This window comes from Quercus robur, chromosome 11, assembly GCF_932294415.1.
Source record: "Quercus robur chromosome 11, dhQueRobu3.1, whole genome shotgun sequence".
NCBI classification, from domain to species: domain Eukaryota; kingdom Viridiplantae; phylum Streptophyta; class Magnoliopsida; order Fagales; family Fagaceae; genus Quercus; species Quercus robur.
The window spans coordinates 13,304,986-13,330,569 of NC_065544.1; the positions used below are offsets into that span (position 1 = coordinate 13,304,986).

A 25,584-nucleotide genomic window follows, 5' to 3' on the forward strand; every position below is an offset into this window, starting at 1 on the left:
TGGATCGCTTCAGCTAGCAAGTTAGCCACGTCTGTCACTTGCTGTTGAGGCTCGGCGGGTGGATCCTCGGGATGGGGCTGCTCTTGGGCTTGGTCCCCTTGTTGTATGGCTTCGTGAGCTCTCTCTCTAAGGCGCCGAGATACCTGTTCCGCGGAATCGTCTCGCAGGGGAACTAGTTCGTTCGCGGCAGTGAACCGCCGACCAAATTCCCTCGCTTCCCCGGTTGTAAGCTTCGGCGGCAAGAAATTCACGTACCGGACGTCTATGTACGATAGCAGGGGGCTGTCAACTATCAACGCCTGCTTGAAAGGCTGCCAAGTAGAGTAAACCGGTTCCACGCCGAGGATCAGGTGTGAGGCCCGGAGTTGCCCGTCCCAATGCACGTAGATCTCGGAACGGAGGACGAAGTTTAAGTCCCTGACGTGGACGGCTCTGAGGTCCTGAACAAACACTTTGCCGTCTGCAAAAGAACAGATAACGCATTAGCTTTTAACAATAAAAATTTTTTTTTACTTAAACAATTATAAGAAGAGGATGGTACGAACCCACTTCACGCCGTGTGAGGGGGCAAGGGATTTCCCTGGCAAACCAATTGCCGCGCACCCTGACGAACTCCCCGGCGGAGTTCCTGTTCGAATCGGGTAGGCACGATATCAGCCGTACCTGAGCATCCCTCGTCTTTAAGTAATAATTTGTGGATTTGCTCCCACAGAGGCTGTACATTTGGTTAATATCATGGTGGTCTAATTGTAAGTCAAAGGTATGGTTCAACTGGCTGACACAACTAACTACCCGGTAAAAATTGGGGGGAAGCTGGTCGGGGCACAGCCCATAGTAGGTGAGTGTGCTTATCAGGAGGGGATCTACCGGGAACCTAACCCCACCTTCTAAAATGGACATCAAAGGAAAGAAGGCTGTACCCTACCCTCGGTGGAGTTCCATATCACTCTCATGGCAGTAAGCCACGTCCACGTCATTGGGAATACTAAATTTACTCCTAAAGGTGGCCAAAGCAGCCGGGGTATCTAGAAGGTAAGAATAACCCATCTATAAAGCCTAAAAATACAAGAATGAACTTAAAGAAACAAAGCTGAAGGAACAGGAAGGGGAAGAAAGACTTACTTTGGGTTCTAAGGAGGAAAAGAACGCTGAGCAAGCAAGCGCACAGAAATGTGGTCGGCAGAGAGTAGGCACTAAAGATCAGAGGCGAAGGAAAAATGGAATGATGTTTGGAGAAGGACTATTTATAGAGCCAGAAGAAATGGGGAAAGAAGAAACGCTTAATCAAGCAATAAATGGGCACAGCCTACGAGCGACCCAACAAATGCCAAGCGTAACCGATTTGCGCGCCGCTTCGGTTCACGAACCGTCAGGCAATAATGACGACTGCGCCTGGCGCCGCGAAACGGCGCGTCTTTTGAGATGAATATTAATGAGAAGTGACAGCCAGAAGTCCCAGACTAGAAGATTCCCGAGGTCAAAAGGCCGAGGCAGCTCCTTGATTCTCCTCGGCGGCCGAGTATGAATCAAGGGGGGGCTATTGTACGGCACCGAGCTTCCAAAGCCCATACTGGCCTTGGGCCCAGACCCATCTAGGCCCCGGGCCCAAGCCCATACCGGCCTTGGGCGCAGGCCCAGCAGAAAGTTCCAGTTACCTTATGCCCTTCTTGAAACTGCCTTAGAGTAAAAACAAGTTTTGGGTATTAAGTTCCCGGGGTTGACCGGTTAATCTTTCCCGGTAGAGCGCATGAGTCATATCCGGGAAGGTCATGATATGCACGGGAACGTGAGTTGCCGAACATAATCGGTGAAAATGGAACTAAGTTCCAAGATCATAAATGCTGCACCGCCCTTTCACCTAAACAACCACTTTAACCAAATAATACTGGACCTTCAGTAGCACTAACGGTGACTGTAATCATGATCTCCCCACTAACCTTGGCTATAAATAGAAGAAAGTTGGGAGAAGAAGGGGTTCAGAAAAATTGAGGGAAAACAGTCAAGTAGAAGGTACTAACTGGGTGTTACTTGGAGTCTCTCTGCCGAGAACGACCCATTGCAGGAAATACTTAAGCCCACTACAAATAAATTGTGAGCCCAAGTGACCTAAGGTCCAGAAGTCTTGCACTTGGTTCCTACAACTATATATTTTGAAAATCTAACCGTTGAATTGTATGTTATTTACGCTCTTAATACACATGTCAAGTTTTGTGTCAATCAGACATTATTTACTATATGATCTATAATTTTATATTTTATGTATAATTTTAAACTACAAAAACTTGTAATTTAAATAATTTATTGATAATATAGCTATTGATCTTTAATTTTCTAGAAATTTTGCAAGCATAGAGGATATAAGAAGAAGATGTAATCCTATGGTAGATTTGTCAAAATTCACCTCCAATAAAAAGATATTGAGTAAGGTTGTAGCGTTAGGTTACAACCAATTTTGTAGCTTAACTTTGTCCATAAAGTAATATACATTGGGAAAAGTTAACGGATGTCTTAAGGGCATTGATTTGGGAACTATTAATAGAAAATAAATTTTGGGAAAATGATAAAGCAATTCATTTTTTTGACAGTTTTTTATATTTTCCATGCATGAAAGTGTTGTCAAAACTTTCTTAAAATAATTTGTCAACTGTTACCCTAAGGGCACCCGTTAACATGACATTAAAAAAAAAAAAAAATTCAAATTTTATATTTTCCATGCATGAAAGTGTTATCAAAACTTTCCTAAAATAATTTGTCAACTGTTACTCTAAGGGCACCCGTTAATATGACATTTAAAAAAAAAAAAAAAATCAAAGCGATATACATTGACTATGAAGGTTGTTTTGTCATTACTTTCTAGAATATTAATTTCTAGAATATTAAAAGCATTAGTTTAGGAACTATTATTAAAATAAATTTTGGGAATATGACAAAGTAATTAATTTTTGTAATAGTTTTTTATATTTTTCATGAAAGTGGTGTCAAAACTTTCTTAAAATAATTTGTTAACTGTTACTTTAAGGACGCCCGTTAACATGACTTTTTATTTTTAGAATCAAAGTGATATACATTGACTGTGAAGGCAATAATTGTGTCATTAATTTCTAGAATATTAACAACATGATAAGTAATCTATTTCTTACTATGATCTTATAAAAATTAATGGCTAAAATGGGGTGTAACTTGGTTAAGCCTATATTGGATGTTGCTCGATAGTTCAGGCTTTTTATCTTTTCTTAATTAAAGAATTGGATTAGTTCTCAATTAAATGATTGCTTATTTTTTTTTAAAATAAAATAATTGAACTCAACTGTTTTTTTTTTTTTTTTTTAAAGTTGCTCTAGAATGAGCATGGGTTAATTAATTAACCTCCAATGGATAGTGAAGATAAATGGCCATGTATCTCAATTAAACACACTAATGATATAGATATCTAAAGAACATGTGGTTCGCGGGAAAAACAGAAGGAAGTTTTTAAAATCCACATTGCACGTTGCCCATGTAAACATGCATCTTTTCAAATTCAAACTAAAAAAGCTAAACTGATGCCAAATGCCTTTTACTATCTTAATGTCTCAATTGAATTAGGGTTTGTTTATGATTTTCATTTAAGTTTGACTATTCTAGTTCATTTTTGTATTATTTTAATTTTTTTATTTGTGTCTCATTAAAAAAAGAAATTGACAAAAGAATCCATTATTGACAAATGAATCACATAAATGTTTAAAAACTTATTTATAGAATTTGCCAAATGCCTTATAGTTGAATTGACACCTCCTCATGTACAAAGTGCTTAGGAGTTTAGGGGGGAGATGATTCGAGTTACGGGATTAGCAGCATGTTATAATTATTTCTCAAAAAAAAAAAAACTTATTTATAGAATTTAAACCGAACTGGTTGTTATTAATTAGAAATTAAATTCTACCAAGAGTTTTTTTTTTTTTTTTTTGACTGGAAAGGTAGAAACCAAGAGTTATTATTAAACAACATACTTATACTATCCAATTATTTACTTAAAATCAAGTTAAACATAATCCCAAATTGATCTAATAAGTATTAATTACGGTTATGTTTTTTTTTTTAGAAAGAATTACGGTTATGTTAATTAGTCCTGTATTTAGTATAAATCTATCTACATTTTCTAATTTATAAAAAAATAAAAAAAGAAGTTGATACATTTGATAATTGCATGGTACAAACAAAAGACTTTACAAGAAGTTTTTATAAAATAAAAATCCTAATCTTTATATGATAATTAGTGAAAATTCTATGTATAATATCATATTAGAATGTTGAGAATTTTTTTTAAAAACAAACTGATAATTTATTTAAGAAGTAATATGCGCTAAATCAAAGTACAAAGATTCCAAAGCTGGAGGAGGAGAGTCCTCAATCTAAATAACATCATCAGAGATATGCCTAGCAAACCTAGCTAAAGAGTGAGCTACAGAATTACACTCCCTATGAATAAAAGAGATAGAAAAACATAAAAGACCAGCCAAGGAGGAATGAATGTTCAAGGAAATATGGCTCAAGAGAAAGTTCCAAAATCAGTGATGTTATGCATAACAGTGGCGCTATCTCCTACAATAACTAACTCTCTAAAACCCAAGCCAAGGGCAAACTCAACCGCATGACAACACGCCAAAACCTCAGCTTCTTCAGAACCAGAAGCCGGGGCACCTCTAGCAGAAGAAGCAGCCATCACTTCGCCCTTATCATTCCCGATAAAAACACCAAAACCTGTTGCAGAAGGGTTTGTGAACATCGCAACGTTAAAATTCAACTTATTACTAGGATCAGGAGGAGGCTGCCACTAAGATGAAGCACGTGGACATGGAGAAACTCCCAACCGAAGCTAAGAGTTTTTGAAATCTACTAGAAACTCTTGGGCTCGCTTGTTCAAAAAGGTTGGGTCTTGGATCCTCCCACCATGCACAACAACATTCCATTGATGCCAAATAAACCAAGCCTACACAAAGAAAAATTCCAGCTCCTCCAAACTTAGCTGAGTCATCAAATACTCCAACAATCCCAGCATATCAACTTGGCAAGTCCCACATTTTTGGATAGCGAAGAGACTACTAGCCCGTACATCTTGAGCTACCCCACAATTCCACAAAGCATGCAGAACGGAATCATGGTTCTGCTCGCAAAGCTCACACAAGGAAACATCAAGAATTTTCTGACGCTGCAAATTATCTTTAGGGGGCAAAATATTATGGCAAGCTCTCCAACCAAAGATCTTGACTTTATTCGGATTTGAGAATTTTCTTTTGAAATAATTTCTTATATATATTGCCGTGTATATTAAACAATTGTTTTAAAAGACAAACTATTAATGAAAAGTTGATATGAACTATATATTTAACCATTTATTAAGAAACTACTAATAAAAAAAATTAATAATATAAAGATTTTTTTTTGAGAGAGAGTTTTAACTTATGGTGTTCGTTTCTGATGGTGTCCGCTTCTGATGATAACTCTTTTATTATCAGACCAAGACACTTATCGGTTTTTTGTATAGGTGAAAATTGAACTCTAAATCTCTTATTCAACAATCAGAAACTTTACCAATTAAATTAATTAGAACCCACATATAATAAAGAATTATATTAGATGAATAATTCAAAAAGGTAATCAAGTTATGGCTTTTAATGTTTCTCAAAAAAAAAAAAAAAGTTAGGCTTTTTAATCAATTTAGAAGATATAGGAGAATGAGCTAAGAACAAAAAAATCATATGTAACCATGTACACAAAAATGTATAGATAACATAGTTAATATATAAATGTGTGTATAAAATTTTGCTACACGTATAATCGCCACCATGACAACCAAAATAAAAAATAAAAAATCATTCTCACGGATTACATACACAAAAAGAAACCCATGTGAATCAAACAATGTGTTTTTATATTAGTGATTTCTTTTAATTCTTGATTAAAACCAGCATCAATAGTACCAGATAAAATAAAATGACAATGTACTTAGACATGCAAATCTAAATAATTAGACACCAAAACAAAGTGGTTTCTGTATGAAGATGTTTAGAGATAGAGTTCAAGGTTAATTTGCCTGAATGGTACGTGCATCCAATACCAAAACGAAGAAGTAAATTATCTGTTAGTTTTTAGACCCCTTAAAACAATTGATTTAACCTAGATAATTAGCCAAGTTGTTACTTAGTCCAATTAAACAAGTCTAGGTTATCGCAATTAAACAATCATATCATGCATAGCAGCGGAAAATAAATAAGACAATGATATGATCACCCAGGAAAACCAAACCGGTAAAAAACCTGAGGAGGATTTAACCTAGCTATCCTCAAGGTAAAAAGCAAATCCACTAGAAAGAATCGAAGTTCATATAAAAGGACTTACAAGCACCCCCGCTTGACTTCCTAATGCTACCAACCAGTAGAACTTACTGACACGACCACGTGCAAGCTCCGAATCCACAGACTCCTTCTTTCTTTAGCCTTTGCAAAACACAAACACCCCCGTTTGTGACTTTGAGATCCCACTCAAAGGCTTAGCAACACAAATACTCCTGTTTGTGAATCCAAGACCACCCTTGAAGGTTTAGATCATCAACACCTTTGATGACAAGAGAAGGCAGCAACTTCTATAATACCGGATCTTGAGATTCTTCAAGGAATAATACCGGTAGAAGACATAAGAGAGTTTTTTAGGAACAAAACCCTAAATACAAAAGAGGCACACTCTTTTCTCTCTGAAAAGCCACATAAAAACATGCTTAGGGTTTCCTTTATATACTAGGAGAAGTAGATTAGAAACCCTAATCCTAAATGGGCTTGAACAGCTGTTTGGGCTTAATTAAAATTCTGCAGATACGACTTTCGATCGGTCGAGCCTGTCTTTCAATTGATCGAACCAGACAGATTATGAAATCTTCTTCCTGCAGCTTGTATGTTCTTGAATCTTGACTTGAATCACCTTAAGCATTGTCTAATAAAACCTATAGACTCTAAGATCTATATCTAGATAAGTTTGTGTTCACGATTTGCCAATTGTTCTAGACATTTAGAATCTAACAAACTCCCCCTTTGGCAATTCGTGACAAAACTTTCATACAAAATGAAATACTCAAATACAAGAACAACCCAATACAATAAAATGCCCAATTACATCACAAAACCCAATCTAAGACTCCTAACCTAGAAGTTGCACGAAGAGGTAGAAGGTCTTGATCAGAATGCACCTGTCTTTCCTGAAACACTCAACAAACACATCATTGCATGTGTGGAAAGAAAGACATATAAACAATAATATGAAACAGAATATAAAAAACAAAAGTAAATTCTAACTCTCCCCCTAAGTTAGATATATCAAAAAGTTTTTATATTCTCCCCCTAAACAAAACAAACAGGTCATCTATGTCTCCCCCTTTTTGTCACGTATTGACAAAGACTACCTAATCAAAAGGTAGACAGAAAACATACGCAACAGAGTAAGAGAAAATAGAGACAACTCCCCCTATGAAGAGCAACAACTCCCCCTAAGAACCACAAAGGTTAAAAAAAAATTTATCCCCTTATAAAAATAGGAAAAACAAAACAAGTTTTGGGAAAAACAGTTTTGAGGAAAAATAAAAGGAGTGGGGATAAATAAAAAGACACAAACCAAGTTTAAAAAAAACTAAGTTGAGGATACACATGAAGAAAAATATTCTCTCTTTCAATAAAATGCAAACATGGCACTATGTGACCCATAAACAGTTGCATGAGTAGAGAAAATATTTGCACATTGATTATCCATCATATCTCTTAAGAAAAATATTTTCTACAGTTCACACATAAAAAAGGCATATACTAGAAAGTACATAACTCAAAAATTAATCAATCAATTTTTAAATCAAGTTGAGTACCAAATTTAGCAAAGTTTATGCATGTTATGTGTGAAAACAATGAGAGATATGATTGCAAAACTGCAAGATGGATACAGAAAACAATGCAATGCATGTGAATCCTAAACATAAATGATGTATGGAAAAAAATTTTGGTCAAAAACTTAGAAACTGAAATTTTTTCAATTTCAATCGATCAAGAATCGATTAAACATCAATCGAGTAAGGCAGACTCAAACCAAAAATTTTAATTGCAATTTCGATTGATTGAAAAACAGGTTTGATCGATCGAAAGTCTGGAAAAATCAGATTTTTGAAAGACAGAGCATTTTAATGCAGTAACTCCTCAAAGCACATTGTTTTATAAAAAAAATGCATGAGTATGAGACGAAAAGTTTTTCAAAAACACTTGAATTTAACCCAGATCTTCCAAAATCAAGATTTTCAATCAATTTGTCTCCAAAACTCAAATATTAAAGACATTTTGCCTCAAAATCCAAGAACTTTTAATCTTGGTTGGCCAAAATAAAATCACACACAATATAATGTACCAAGTTTAATAAAGTGTAACTTGTGTAGTGTGTGCAACTAGCAAAAGCTTGAGATACATGTGAGGTGATATGTGAATAGCAATCAATCACAAAGTCTACAAAATTCATCACATAGAATTTAAAAGAGACTATCACCTAAAGAGTTACATCATATAATTCCCACATCTCCTAGATCATAAGCATGCAATCATGTAAGTTTCTTAAATTTTGCCTCATAATATACATACTAATTTTAATTATGTGATTTGGTATCAGGCCTAATAGTACACACCAATTTTAAGTATTTAGCAATTTAAACCGAGGCTTCACCTTATGTTCTTTTTGTGCATGTACTACACTTTCTCGAGCACAAAATCTTATGATATGCATTAAGGTGTTCATGATTGGCTAGTGAACAGTGGTGAGATGATTATTTATGCCTTTCTCAAAAGGTTCAAGTCCGACAGTCAAAGACATGTGACTTCAAGATCAAGATAAAGTGATCAAAAACTATAAACATCTCCCACACAACATACACTACAAAGCTTCAACTAGTTAAGTGCAATAAGTAAGCTCATCAAAGCTAAACAAGGTACATAAACTTGTTATGTAAAGATAATATGGCCAATCCTTGATTATAAATCCAAAATGTGAAATACAAAACACAAAAATCTTTTTGGTTTTAAAAAATTAATGACCAAAAACAAAAAGCACACATTATGCTAAATGAATAATGCAAATGCAATGCATGACAGTACTTAACTAAGCTATAGAGGGTACACAAACAATAAATATCAATTTCTTAATTAACCCATGAGTACATGTACAAACTAGTACATATTCACACAAAATTAGAAATAGCTTAGCACTTATTTAACACATACTATTCAAATTTCTCCACAATGTCAAGCATGTTCTAAATTAAGAGAGAGATATCATAACTCATGTAATCCTAAAGAAAAATAAAACTAGACACAAAATAAAAATATTTTTGTCTTTTTGAAAAATTTTCAATGTTTTTGGATTTTTTTTTATTAAAAAAAATTCTAAAAGAAACAAAACAACCAGAAAAAAAAAAAAAAAAAAAAAAAAAAGACATGTCCATAAACAATTGAAAGAATTAAATCAGGGACAAGTCAGCATCACTCATCTTAGGGAATCTTTTCTCACCCATCTAGCATGAGTCTTCGGCTTTGTAGGTGAAAATCCGTGTGAAGCAGAGTGTATTTGAGGGATTACACCAATCTTCTGAGAAAGACTGAAATCCTGCAAATTCCTTTCACAAGCCAACAAGCTCAAATTTTTCAAAAGAATATGAAACAATTTATATGGACTTATGGCAGGAGAAATATCATCACAAATCCTAGACTGAAACATAGAATGCTTAAATTTCAGTTTATGACAATTAGGACGAATGTGACCGGAGACACCACAAAAGTGACAAATAGGAACAAATTTAGGAACATCAGTATTCCTAACAATAAATCTAGTCTCAGATTTTGGTTTTTGTCTCAACAAAGAACAATTTGGTCTAATATGACCAACAACACCACAAAGGTGACAAGTAGGCACAAAAACAGATTTATTATGCTCTCTAACAATAGGTTTAGACTTATGTTTAGAAACTTCAGCGTCAACATCAGAACTTTTACCTTTGTCTAACCTAGCAAAATAAGCATTTTCTTTATTATTCCTCTTAAAAGGAAGGATATAAACTTTCTCAGTTTTAGGCTTAAGAGAAACAGAAACACTTCTGTTATCAACAACAGGCTTGGTATTAGTCAAATTTTCAATTTTAACTTTAGATTCAACTAACTCTTGTTCCAAGCTTTTCATCTTCTCATCTTGAGAGGAAATTTGATTTCTCAAAAATTCATTCTTTTTATTAGATTCATCTAATCTAACAACCAATTCCTCTTTTTCAAGATTAGCCAATTTTAACTCTTCCTTGAATTTCTTAGCAATTTTCATAGACTTCAATAATTCCTTACGAAGAGTTTCACAGGCATCAATAAAATCAATAGAAGCATGAGCAGAAACATGATTAGAAAGACACTTCAAATTATCCATGATAACAGGGGTCAAGGATCAGCTCTTAGATCAAAAGATCTAAAACAGAAGAGCAACCCACTCTGATACCACTTGTTAGTTTTTAGACCCCTTAAAACAATTGATTTAACCTAGATAATTAGCCAAGTTGTTACTTAGTCCAATTAAACAAGTCTAGGTTATCACAATCAAACAATCATATCATGCATAGCAGCGGAAAATAAATAAGACAATGATATGATCACCTAGGAAAACCAAACCGGTAAAAAACCTGGGGAGGATTTAACCTAACTATCCTCAAGGTAAAAAGCAAATCCACTAGAAAGAATCGAAGTTCATACAAAAGGACTTACAAGCACCCCCGCTTGACTTCCTAATGCTACCAACCAGTAGAACTTACTGACACGATCACGTGCAAGCTCCGAATCCACGGACTCTTTCTTTCTTTGGCATTTGCAAAACACAAACACCCCCGTTTGTGACTTTGAGATCCCACTCAAAGGTTTAGCAACACAAACTCTCCTGTTTGTGACTCCAAGACCACCCTTGAAGGTTTAGATCATCAACACCTTTAATGACAAGAGAAGGCAGCAACTTCTACAATACCGGATCTTAAGATTCTTCAAGGAATAATACCGGTAGAAGACATAAGAGAGTTTTTTAGGAACAAAACCCTAAATACAAAAGAGGCACACTCTTTTCTCTCTGAAAAGCCACATAAAAACGTGCTTAGGATTTCCTTTATATACTGGGAGAAGTAGATTAGAAACCCTAATCCTAAATGGGCTTGAACAGCTGTTTGGGCTTAATTAAAATTCTGCAAATACGACTTTCAATCGGTCGAGCCTGTCTTTCAATCGATCGAACCAGACAGATTATGAAATCTTCTTCCTGCAGCTTGTATGTTCTTGAATCTTGACTTGAATCACCTTGAGCATTGTCTAATAAAACCTATAGACTCTAAGATCTATATCTAGACAAGTTTGTGTTCATGATTTGCCAATTGTTCTAAACATTTAGAACCTAACATTATCAATAGTAATTAAACATCCGGTTTTGTTTTGAGCAAAGCCATTGATAAGTGCATCAAGAATTCTACCACAAAGCATCGTAATATGCCACTTTTATAGAAAAAATAGAAAAGGGTTGCAATACTTCTAGGATGTTCCCTAAAGTTCAAGAACATAGCCAAAAGAGTTTATTGAATGTGAATCATGCCCACGAGGGACGTAAAACAGGCCTCACTAGTTGCTAGCTGCTTAGCCTTTCTCAAATTATATACTGCATATTAAAAGAAACAGCAAGCCCTAAATATGATTCTATTTTAACTTTTGTAGATAAAGCAGTTCGGCTGGCATAAATGAGGCAAGAGATTCAAATGGATAATGCTAGGGTTTTTTTTTTTTTTTTTTGGGTGTGGATTATAACCGATAATGCTAGTTTATCAATTATCAACAACAAATACATCTTTATTCAATACCAAAGTATCACATAAACATATTAATAGATTACTATCCACTAATATTAGAAATGAGAGATAAATCATGGAGAAAAAAAAAATTCCCATAATAAAGCAGGAGAGAGCAAGTTTTTTTTTTTTTTTTTGGGTAGAAAAGAGAGACAGAGTTGATAAGAACAAATAAGTTGTTTCTATCTCAAATATTTTTGCAATTTGGTGCAACCCACTTGATGCACCCATAGCTTTTAAGCCCAACTTTTATTATATAGTATATGATATTATATGAGGGGATGTGGCCAATTGATGCCCCTTTATGTGTTAGAAGCTCTATTAATAATTTTGTGAACTTTATCCATGCCAAATCAGCATGGGTAAGTTTTTAATAAATTACAACTTATTCATGTTTCTAGAAGCAATTATTTGCTTCATTTAAAAAAAAAAAAAGTTGTTATAGAAATAAAAGAGGTTATTGATGTTCATTTTTTTTAGCTGTATCTCATCACGCTCTTGGCAATTTTGGTGGTTGGCAAACTCACAAATTGCTCAGAAAAATATACAAACCATAATAGGGATAAATGAACAATTTTGACAATAAAAAGAAAAAAAAAAAAAAATCCTCCGAGTAGATCCGGACTTTGAAGGAACAATATTATTTGTGCAAAATTGACAAATGAAACAGAAAAGATAAGAAAACTGGTTGAGCTCAAATTGGAGTACACTGTAAGAAGGGCGCGTATGCACTCTTCTATTGGTGTATGCACTTGAGACTCAAGGTAGATTTCCCGAAAACAACGAAAACAAGAACCCTAGTTGCATGAAAAGTGCGTATGTTAGGATGTTGACGCCTACGTGTCTTATCCCGTGTGATGTGCATGAAATATATACAATAAAGTACTCTCATATTTGCATTTTTAGCCTCAATTTTACTATTTTGTGACTGATTATAAGTTGTGTTTGTTTTATAGGTTATAAATTATTTACATGCTAATGTCAATTGGTGGAAGAAAAAATGAGAAGCAAAGAGAATCAAAGAAAATTAAAGAAAGAAGAATAAAAGGAAGGGAAAGAGGTTCAGGCCTACTGATTCAAAAGCCAACATGAAAAGAAGAAGGCCCTGGAGACACGTGAAGGAGCAAAGAAAAGAAAAAGAGAAATAATTGATAGGAAGCTTATTCACGTGGAAGAGGTACGTGGGCTTAGGTTTTAAATGAACATTTGTTAATTGTTGGTGGGCCTCCCTATTACTTATTGAAACACAAACACTCTTGGGCTAGTCTTTGGTTTTGGCTGCGCAGAACTTGAAGCGTAGTGTGTGGCTTACAATCCTAGTTTCACTTGTGTTAGGGAATTTCATAGAGCCAGGCGGCTTCTCTCTTTGAAGTGCATGTGCCTTTGTGTGATATAAATATGAGCAAACAGAAAAGTAAGGTGGACAGCTAGGGCTAGAGCACATAACATAGAATAGGAGCAAGATGTGGCTTCCTTTGTGGCTTTTCTCTAGCACTGTGACTTCTCTCTTTCACTCTAGTTTTATTTTATTTGTCTAGTTTAATGTTTAGTATTTTACTTTTGTGTTTTATTTCAATTACTATGAGTAAATAAATTTTCAATTAAGGTTGAGGATTAAATTTTGTTAAGGATTATCAGTAATATTTATGTGATTTGATTTTTTTTTTTTTTTTTCCATAGCAATTGTTCTTTAATGATTTAAATTGTTCTTACTTCATTACAATTAACTAAGATAGGAATCTTAATATGATTCCAATCATGTTTTTTTTTTCATGATTTTGGATTTATCTTAATTAATTGAATGCTTGATCTATTATTACTTAATTTTAAAATTTGATATCTCTTATGATTTGTTTGACTATGGATACAATTGATAATTTGATTTTATACCTAGGAAGTGAAGAAAAGCATGCTTTAGATATTTAAATGAAGATTTTAATGATAATATTTTCTATGATAGCAAAATTGATTTCTAGATTATCATGTACTGGTTTGGAAAAATTAATGATCATAAATATATGCTAATATGAATTAGCAAAAGGATTTCCAAAACCTTAATACCTTTCTCTTGATTGTTTACATCTTTTTATTGCTTGATATCACATATTTGCTTTGTTTAATTATTTGGTTAGCTTTATTTAATTTCAAAACAACCAAGTTTTACTAAATTTGATTAGGATTAATTTGGTTAAGGTTTAATTAATTTTCTTACGTTCATTCAAATCCTTGTGAGTTCAACCTCGTTCTTGTCAAACTATATTTTGGTACGGTTCGTACACTTGTGAATAATTGAAAATTTCACAACACTGTGCGTACACATCTTGAGGCAAATTAGGGTTCTTACATGTTCTTAACAAAAACAGTAGAAATGAACAAAATTAAAGACAAAGCATAAATATATACATGAAAAACAACATATTAAGGCTTAAAAACAACAAAAACATAATAGAAACAAGGATTGAGGAGGAAAATGTGGGTCATAGAAATGATACACATCCCCTCCTTAAGTGAAATCTAATAGGCCAAGAATATATTGACCTCTTGTGATGAATTAATTGATTAATTAACCAAGTTTATTAATTAATCAAATTAACATGCAAGATGCGTGGTAGCACAAACAAATCACCAATTAAACTAAGTATGCAGCGGAAAATAAATTGACACGGTGATTTGTTTACGAATAGGAAAAACTTACACAGCAAAAACCCTATAGGTGATTTTAAGGTCACCACTCCCGAGAATCTACTATTATCAAAACAAGCGGTTACAAGTAAAGGAATCCCAATACTTATACCAACTTACAGCTGAACCCTTACCCAAATACCTAATTGGACTTATTCTATAGTGACAATCTCTCCTTTCAATGCACGGCTTCCAGTACGTGACTAACCAATTGCGCGGATCCCAGTACGCAACTTAATCACCAACTTGAGAAGAATGTTGGCTGCAAAGTTCTTTAGTTCATCACACGATGAAGATGAAGAAACTCCTTGGTCATAAAACCCTACGGTGTACAAACACAGCAATTCCTTCAAGAGAAAGATGAACTAGGACATATGTCTTTGGTTTACAATATGCTTATGAAAAACTTTTTCATTGAGTTGCATCAGCAATGAAAGCCCTTAAAACAATCCTTATATATGTTTAGGGTTGTGAGAAAAAAAAAAAGCCTAAACACATACTCACGGATTGGATGAAAAACAGTTTTGAAAAACTGAGTTTCATAAACCTCGAAAGATAAGGTATCTATCGAGCTAGTTGTCAAGCTTTAGGCTTCACGGCTTTTTAAACCTCGATAGATGCCAACTGTTGAGCTTTAAAACCCTGTACTTTCTCACTTGATTCTTGGATAGACTTGCATGACTTTAACACTTGAACTTGAAACCTTGTTTTTTGAAGCATTAAGCACATCCTAGATCTACCCAATTACAAGTAAAGTGCGTTTTGTCAAAGGATTAGCCAATTACAAAAAATGTTGACATATGTTCCTATCATTGAATCACATATGTCCTAACAAAATCGACTAACACAATTATGTGTGTGGGAGGATGAGTTGAGTAACTTGATTAGGGTTTGCTAAGAGGCCATAAGTCGTATGATTGCAAGCTTGAACCAAACTAGAATTCGAATTTGGGTGAGAAAGAGATTACCTTCAAATCAACAAGAATCTAAAGATCAATCTAATGCTCATTGCTCAGCCCCTTTGCCCTTCTTGCCTTAAAACTCTAGGTTTAGGTATTATTTGGGAATTTTGGCAAAGTTTTGGTAGGTCTTAATTTTTTGACCCCTTGGATGTTGGAAATGGTGGTATTTATAGGGGAAATGAGTAATTAGGGTTTGATGACAAGTTTAGGTAGCCAATTGATCAGGCAGGTTACCCTAGAATCTCATTAAAATGGAAATGAAGTGATTTTAGGCTTTCTATCCAAAGAGTGCATATGTCATAGATTGGGTGCATACGCATTAAATACCCAAGATACGCACTCTTTGTAAGCGTGGGCCAAATTAGGTCAAAATTGCCTCTTGGGCTTTGGGCTTCCTGCATATTTTTGTAATTGGTCTTGAACTTGGACTATATTGGGCCATGTTTAGGCCTATCATCCTCATTGGATTCCACACACAGAGCTGATCAATTTGGTAGCAATTTGATTTCTCATCATTTGGACTAGGGGGCTTGGATATATGTTGGAACGAAATGGAGTGTCTACTCTTGGTGACTAAGAAAGTTTAATAAAATTTGAGAAAATTTTTATAAGTTTTTTTTTTCTAAATCTTTAAAATGGAAAAAGTTTTTTGTTTTTTGTTTTTTGTTTTTTGTTTTTTCCAATTTAAATTAAAATTGAGATTTTTTTATTAATTTATTTGCTGATGTGGTAATTTTTAAATTCCAAATAATTTTTAAAAATATTATTTTAATAATCACATTAGCATTTACTGTGCAAATAATGTACTCCGTCTGCCACGTAGACAATTTTTGTTATTGAGATTATTGTAAGGACTAAAATGGTAACGATTTTCGATTTTCATGGACTAAGTTAGGTGTGTCTAAGGCTGCGTTTGGTAATATGTAAAATATTTTCCAAGTGTAAAATATTTTCAGGTGAAAACATTTTTGGGAAAAGAAAATATTTTCAAGCTTTTGGCTGCTTTATGAAAATTGTTTTAGAAAATGTTTTCAAGTGTTTGGTTGCATTCTAAAAATGCTATTTTCTACTAGCTTTTCACATTTTCTCAGCTTCCAAACAAATTTTATAATAGAAAATTTCAGTATATACAGTTAACAAAACAAAAATCCATTAGCTCCATTCATTCACAAGCTGAACTTTGTCAAACTGAGAGAGAGGGAGGAAGAAAGAGTGAGAGATTGAGGGAAAGAGAGATAGATCAGGAAAGAATTGGAGATTAGGTCAACAAGATTGGTCTTCAACGGCGGCGATGATCTTTAGTGGTGGCAATGAGATCGGTCTTGGGTGGATCGGGTATTGTAGAGGGTGGGTTTAAGAGAAGTGTTTCGCCAATGAAGTGGGAGCGGCGGATCGGAGATGTTGGAGGTGAGATGGGTTTCACCCGCGTAAGGGAGAGTTTTGCCTTGGTGGATCAGGTACATGCAAAGCTCGAAATGGGCGGAGGTGAGGTTGAGTGAGAGAAGAGAAGAAAATGGAGAAAACCCACCGGCGCGGAGGGGAAAATGGTGGCACTGCTCGTCGGAGTGTGGGTGGACCTCGAACCAGCGTTGACGTGTGGGGTGGAGCCTTGTCTCCCTTTCGTTGGTGCGTGGGGTGGAGTTGAATAGCTTGGCGAGTTGGACTGTGTGGAGTGAAGAATTTCGGAAATGCTTTGAAGGTAAAACAACTCCTACAATTGTTTTACGAGCCTGAGGGTTTTATTTTACTGTCAACGCAAATGTTTTCCGTTTGACCAAATTTTCCATGTGCAACCAAACACATAGGAGGGTGTAAAATATTTTCCCAAATCCATTTTCAGCTGAAACAAACACAGCCTAAAAAGTGGGGACCAAACTAGAAATTCACCCAAAATGTAAGGACAAAAAGTGCATATATTTTGGCCAAAACATTAAAAAAAAAAAAAAAAAAAAAAAAAAAAAAAAAAAACCAAGGAAAAAATTGACGGAGTGTTTAAAGGAACTTATAGTGAATATTTATTATAATGATGGAATTTATTGTTGACACATGGCAAAGAAATGGACATGTACAAATAATTGTCTACCTCATAACATTATCTTTACATTTTTTTTTTTTTGAGAGAGTTTCAGCCTATAGCGTCTGCTCCTGATAATAGCTCTTTATCATCAGACCAAGACACTAATTTGTTTTTGGTGTAGGCGGGGATTGAACCTCAAATATCTTATACAACCATTAGAGATTTTACCAGTTGAGCTAATTGGAACTCACTTATCTTTCCATATTATACCAAATAAATGAAGGAAGTTATAAAATATTATATATGACATTGTTTTATTTATTGTTATAAGGACACGAGTTACTATTGTGTGCATCTTCCAGTTTGAGGATCCAAAAACTTAATTCAAGAAATGGAAATATTAGAAGTTGTAAAGAGGCTCAATTAATCTCTAATATTATGGTTCTTTTTATTATTAAAAAAAAATGATAATTTAACATTATTGATATTTGTTTTTAAAGAAAGAACATAATTGATGTAAAGACTATTACCTATAAAATATAATACAAAAAAAAAATAGAAAGATATATAGTTAGATAAAATTTGACATAATGATGACAACAAATGTGAATTAAAGTGACTTGAAGCCATTAACAATTTTTTTTTTTTTTTTAACTACAAAATTTTAGTATAGAAGACACATGACGGCCATTATGACACTATATATATATATATATATATATATATATATTATTTTTTTTGTGTGTAATTAGTGGTTTAATAACCATTCTCTCATTTTATGGTTCATAGTTATGGTTATTAGTATCTCAATCTAGATCCTAACATCTTACATACCTAAAACATTATGGATCTCACTAAGATCTCTATTAAAGTGAAATCCGTGTGGAATCCTTATCCAGATCTTAGGATCTTATAGGATCCCAAATCCCATAATGATACTAAAGATCTGATGTTATAAAGGAAAATTCAAAAAATATTTTTCTTATTTTGGGCCTCTAAATGGGGCTCAAAGACCCTAAACTGATATAAAAAAAAAATGCAATAAATGAATCAGCCTAGTGGCTTTAGCCCAAATTGATTAAAAATAATAATAATAATAAAACCCTAAGGCTAACGTCAATCATCACTTTAACCTAATAAATAAAATCACAGAAGACAAAAGAGAAGAGAAGAGAAGAGAGTGGCCTACTAGAGAGTAGAAGGTGAGGGTGAGAAGCTAAAAATCCGACGGTGACGCCACTATAAGAGAGAACATTGACAACGAAAGAATTTCTTTATATTTTTAAATTCCGCTAACAATGACAAAAATGTTATTTATAATGATCAACCGTACTTTGAGAAATTCATCCAAGATAACCAAAACTTTGGTCTTAAAGAATGAGTGTGTTTGTGTGTTATTTGAAACATTGTTATTTGGTTTGTGTTGTTTATGTGATATATTAGGCATTGAGATTGTTATTTGCTTTAAGTTGTTTATGTGAAACATTATGTATACTTTGAGTTGTTTAACTTAGAACTTGGTATTTGTGAGTTGTAACTTTTGAACTTTGAACTTTGCTTATGTATTTGTAATTTAATACTTTGCCTTTTATTAGTAGTTTCACTAATTAAGTAATTTGTGTCAAAAATGACTTTTTTCAATTATATATATATATATATATTTTTTTTTTTTGAATTACATTATGGATATTTTTTGTATATTTTTTTAATTGAAAAGTAGGATCTTACAATTCTCGTGCTGATCCTACAATTCGATCCTCAAACCCTCTTATCAATTTATGTAAGATCTCGATCTTGATAACCTTGGTCTCGAGTGTGTGTATATATATTTAGAGAATCATTTAAGCATCATATTTAATTGTCCTAATTTAAAATATGTTAATAATATTATAATTAAGGTCTCTAACCAAAAATAGTGGTTTAATTATGGCATTTTTTTCCCCCAGTTCCTTCACCTTGGACATTTCAATTATTTATTTATTTATTAAGTCTTATAATTGTTAGATGTTTTCACACACTCATTGTTATAGATTTTCACAAAATGCAAAACATGGCTTTTAGGTTGTAACAGGTTTTTAATTTGAATCCATCACTAAAATTACTTTCTTACCCATTAGTAACAGCCCTTAACAATCTATCATTTAAGATTTGTTGTGAAAATATTGTGAAAATAATGTGGATGTAGTATTTCCCAAAAATTAATTCAAGAAAATGGAAAGATTGAAAGTTGTAAAGAGGCTCAATTGATAATCTGGTTCTTTTTTCTTCTAAAAAATGATAATTTAACATGATTGATGTAATTCTCTCTCTCAAAAAAAAAAAAAAAAAAAAAAAACGTGATTGATGTAATGACCATTACTTAAAAAAATATAATTAAAAAAATAATAAAAAGATAAATATTTAGAGAAAATTTGACGTAATCATGAATTAAAGTCACTTAAAAGCCATTAACTTAAATTTTTTTTTTTTTGGAGAAAGTAAAAATATATTTTTTTTTTAACAACAAAATATTTAATATAGAAGACACATGGCCGTATATTATAAAGATACTATATATTTTTATAAGTTTTTTTGTTTAATTAGTGGTTTAGTAACCATTCTCTCCTTTTGAATGTTTTTTATTTTTCCTTTAATTATTGGGTAGCCAAGGGACATATTTGACATTTATGGGTCATATGCATGGTAATCAATATCTAGATTTGGATCTTAAGATCCCACATACCTAAAACGTCTTGGATCTCACAAGGATCTCTACTAAAGTGAAATCCATGTGGGATCCTTGTGAGATCCCATTTAATACAATCCGATTAACTTATATAACAAATAAATATTTATTTTATTTTAGATTTGTCAAATACCTTTTATATCTAACCTAGATTTGTATGTGTGAGAGAGGAAAAGACTCAAAACATTGAATCAAATAAAACAAAAAGTCAATATTTAATTTGTTCTTATCTCCAATGTGGCACTTGAGAATATTTCAATTCTCTTTGTAAATAGATAGATAGATTATAAATAGATAGACTATAAATAGTAAATAGATGATTATAAATAGATAGATAGATTGATAGATAGATGGAGAGAATGTGCAACAGTTCAAAGACAAACAATTGAACATTTTTAAGTATTGCAAAGGGGACGACCAAAGCTAGCAATATCATTGCACACCGTAAACCAGTAACCTGCTTCAAGTATTAGTTAGTTATGGCGTCGCCTTGTGTCAGGGGGAGGAGGTGGTCAAGGGCAGTAAAGATGACCTTGTGCTTGTGCTTTCTCATACCACTGGTAGCAATTGGAATTGGAAACACTAACACCATCTTTGGTCAAAAACAAAAATTAGATATTCAACGGCAGTTGAAGCGCCTTAACAAGCCTGCTCTTAAATCCATCAAGGTTATTAATTACTTCATATAACATTCTTTTTTATGCTCCATTTGTTTCGAAGTAAAATATTTTTTGGAAATTATTTTACACATTTTACTATGTTTTTTTTGGGTGTAAAATTCGGTCAGCTGTAAAATATTTTATAGTCAAACTGTAAAATGAAACCCCTCCCAAGCATACAATGTTTTACTCCTAAATGAAGTATAAAACATTTTACGCTTCTCTTTCACACAACTCTCCCCCCCCCCCCCCCTCTCTCTCTACTCTCTATCTCTCTCTCATGAGTAAAACAACCCATTTTCCCTCTCACTCTCAAGTTCTCTCTTCCCACAAACCAAAGCCACAAATCCACTCATCACTCTCAGGTTCATCGGCACCACTTATCTCCAACACCACTCATTGTTGACTCAACCTCAACCATCATCAGCTCCAACCTCCGATTATCAGTTCAACCTTCTTCTATTTTTTTTTCCCAATCCAATCATTCAATTCACTATCCTCTGATAGTTTTTAGACCCCTTAAACAATTGATTTAACCTAGGTAATTAACCAAGTTGTTACTTAGTCTAATGAAACAGGTCTAGGTTATCACAATATCAAAGATCAAATCATGCAAAGCAGCGGAAAATAAATAACACAAGATATGATCACCCAGGAAACCAAACCGGTAAAAACCTGGGGAGGATTTGACCTAGCTATCCTCAAGGTAAACTTGAATCCACTATCTTGAAAGAATCGAAGTTCATACAATAAGACTTACAAGCCCCCACGCTCGACTTCTTATTGCTACCAACTAGTAGAACTTACTGACACGACCATGTGCAAGCTCCAAATCCACGGACTCCTTCTTTCTTGGATTCCCACCAGCTACAAGCACACCCGCTTGTGTATTCTTTAAGCTTTAATGGCAGCAACTGAATTGATCATCAAGGTGTAGAAAATATCTCCTCCTTGAAAACCCTAAGTTTGTGTAAAGGAAAGCTCCTCTAGATCTCACAAGAGATTTACACAAACCACAAATATGAGCAACACTAAAACGTGGCTAGGGTTTGCCTTTTATACTTAGGACAAGTAAGAAACCCTAAAAACGTTTTAAAACAAATAGGGCTGAGTTGGACGAATCTGCAGAAAAGCATTCTGCTCGAGCTTCGATCGATCGAGCCAGGCCGAAAGGCACAATGCTTCCTGCTTTAACTCGATTCCAGCTTTATATTGACACACAACTTTGAGCTAGCTTAAAACACTTCTAAACACATTGTTTTGATCATGGTTTGCCAACAATACACATTAGAGTTATAAATACATAAAATCCTAAACTTTAGAACCTAACATCCTCAATCACCACCTCCACCTCCACCGTCCTCGACTCACCCATTGATTCTCAAATCGGTATTTTTCTACCACTATGTGGGTTTATCGATTTGGGTTTTTGGCTGGTTTGTCGGTTATGGTGGGTGGCAGGTAGCTAGGTTTTATGGTTGCAATGGGTGGTTGAGATTTGGGGTGGGTTCTGCATGGTTTTGCACCATGAGTTCTCTTAGATCTTAATTGCTCTTCCTCTTTTTTTTCTTTTCTTTTTTTTTTAATTTTTTTTAAATTGCTGGTAATTTGTTGTGTGTGATTTATGGTTGATAAATTTGATTTGTATATTATTGAATTTGAGAATTGTGTTTAACTTGTTGAGAAGTTTGAGCTAGGGTATGAGAATTTATGGTTTGATTCATGTTGGGTTTTGATTAAAATTTGAGAATTGAGTTTGAGTTGTTGAGAATTTTGAGTTTGGGTATAAGAATTTCTAGTTTGATTCAGGGTTGATTTTTGATTGAAATTTGAGAATTTGAGTTTGTTTGTTGAGAATTTTTGAATTTGACATATGTGTTAAGAGTTAAAAAAAAAACATGCATCTAACAATTAGATTTTTAAAATATGTAGCAATATTAATTTTTTTAAAGGAAGTTGTTGCTTAAGCTACAACCAATTTTGTAGCCAAACTATGTCCTTTTATATATTTCCACCTTCTTTTTCTCTTCTTTTGAGCTCTCTCTCTCTCTCTCCTTTTTTTTTTTTTTTTTTCCCCTTCTCTTTGGGGTAAGTAAAGTTTGTGTTCTATATAGTATTTTCAGCTTTAGTCCTAAAATAATTATTCTCTTTTGTGTGTTGTGGTGTCTCCATGACTCCCACATTTACTACGTTTTTATGATCTTAAACTGAAATCTATTTGTGCGTGATGAGAAAATGTATCTGATACAGAGCCCAGATGGAGATATAATCGATTGCGTACATATCAAAAACCAACCAGCTTTTGATCATCCTTTCTTCAAGAATCATACAATTCAGGTGACTAGTTTAATTAACCAATTGATCATTTGGAACCGCTAATAATTTGATCCCTATTTTATGTATGTATGGGTTGGGTTTGCCCATATATGCCTTAGATGAGACCAAGTTTTCACCCAGAAGGGCTTTCATTTGATAATGTCCCTTCAAAGTCCAAGTCCCAAATTACTCAGCTATGGCACTTGAATGGAAGGTGTCCTGAAGAAACTATTCCCATCAGAAGAACTAAAGAAGAAGATTTATTAAGGGCAAGCTCTGTAGCAAATTATGGAAGGAACAAATACCCTCAGTTTGATACCACGGACACCAATAAAACTGCTTTCCATGAGGTACAACTTAATAGGTTTGAACTCAATGATATCTAATACTACTACTACTACTAAGTAAGGACACTCAAGAAGTCGACACTCACATCCTTCATGTTTTTTTGGTTGAGTTTCTAGAATGCAATAGTTTTTGTGACAGGAGATAACTATTATGGAACTAAGGCAACCATAAACGCTTGGAAACCCCAAATCCAGGAACAAGATGAGTTCAGCTCGTCTCAACTCTGGATCCTAGGTGGTAATGCAACTACAGAGATGAATAACATTGTTGCTGGCTGGATGGTATATTTATTATTTAAATTCATCATCACTTTTTTTCTTTTAGGCCCTTGCAAAACATTGAATTACTAATAATTTTCATTTTTACAAAAATTACTTGTGTGTAATAACAGGTCAACTATAATTTATATGGAGATTACAACTCTAGACTCTTCGCTCTTTTCAATACTAATGTACGTGTTTTAATTTTTTACTTCCCCACCATTATTGTTTCTTTTTACTGGTTTTCAAAAAATAGTCTTTTATTCATTCCTGCAGAAACATACAAATCAAACTAGGGGCTGCTACAATCTATTGTGCTCACCTGGCTTTGTTCAAATCAACAAGGAAATTGCGCTGGTGGAACCCTCAACCCTATTTCCGTCTATGCTGGTTCCCAATATGAACTCCACTTCCTTGTCTGGAAGGTAGTAAAAAATTTCAATTTAATTACTATATCAAATACTTCTAATTTTTGGATACATATATATATATATATATGATCATATCATATGTAGTTTTTCTATATATAAAAAAAAAATTCATAGTAACAAATGTTACAGATATGGCTCGTGGCCCAAGCCCTATTATATTCTTCTGGTTTTATTTGTAACAGTTTATGTTTGAAATTCTTATTTCTCGGTTTATTTAGTATTACATACAACTTTTTTAAATTTAAAGTTTCAAGTTTTTCTATACTCAATTAATTTTAACCTGACTTATTTTTTAAGACCGCAAATTTAAGTCTAGTTGTTCTGCACAAAAAAAAGATTCTTTTTTTTTTTTTTTTTTTTTTTTTTTTTAAATTTCAATAGAAATATATATCACACCAAAAATATAATGCTTTACCGATAGGTTTTTATTGTCTCGCAAATACTTGGTTTTTATTCTCTCACTTATACTTTTTTCATTCATTTTTTTCACATTTATTTTTATGTTTTAAATATAGATATCTTTTTTTTTCTTTTTTAAATATGTATATTGTCGCATCAATTACAGGCATTTGTATGCACATAAATAAGTGAAAGAATATTTAACCTTCATACCTTCATTTATCATTCAAAATATTGCAAACTGATTTGCGTTGCCTTACAATGGGGTAGGACATCAAAGGAGGGGGAGACTGGTGGTTGCAAATTGGGAATAAGTATCTAATGGGATATTGGCCTGCCTCCCTATTTGTATCCCTATCTGAAAGCGCTTCACAGATCCATTGGGGAGGATTGGTACTAAACCAACAAAAAAATGGGCAGCACACCTCCACACAAATGGGCAGCGGTCATTTCCCTGAAGAAGGGTTCAGCAGGGCTAGTTACTTCAAAAATCTACAAATTATTGATGGTTCAAACACTCTCAGGTTTCCCAAAAAAGGTTACATTGTTGCTGAGAAACCAAATTGCTATAATGTCACAAATTTTATAAACAACTTTTATTATGGTTGTCCTGGTAGAAACCCTAATTGTCCATGATCATTTAGATTATTGCTTCAAATTTAAGGAGAAAAAATGAAAAAATAAGAAGAGGATACTTATTTTTCTTATTCTCTTCATGTCACACCAAATTTACCAACAAGTCATATGTAATATGAAACTCTTTGATTCAATAAATGAAAATAAAAATTTATTATGTGGAGTAGTAAAATTTTGAAATTATGAAATTTAATATAGTGGAAGTTAATTGGTCTTAATTCTTATTAGAAGGGATTTT

At 33.6% G+C, this 25,584-nt stretch overlaps 1 pseudogene; it reads left to right on the forward strand.

The window, feature by feature from the left end:
- Nucleotides 1–20,824: 20,824 nt before the first annotated feature.
- Nucleotides 20,825–25,346, forward strand: LOC126704725 (uncharacterized; annotated as a pseudogene).
- The last annotated feature ends 238 nt before the right edge of the window (nt 25,347–25,584 follow it).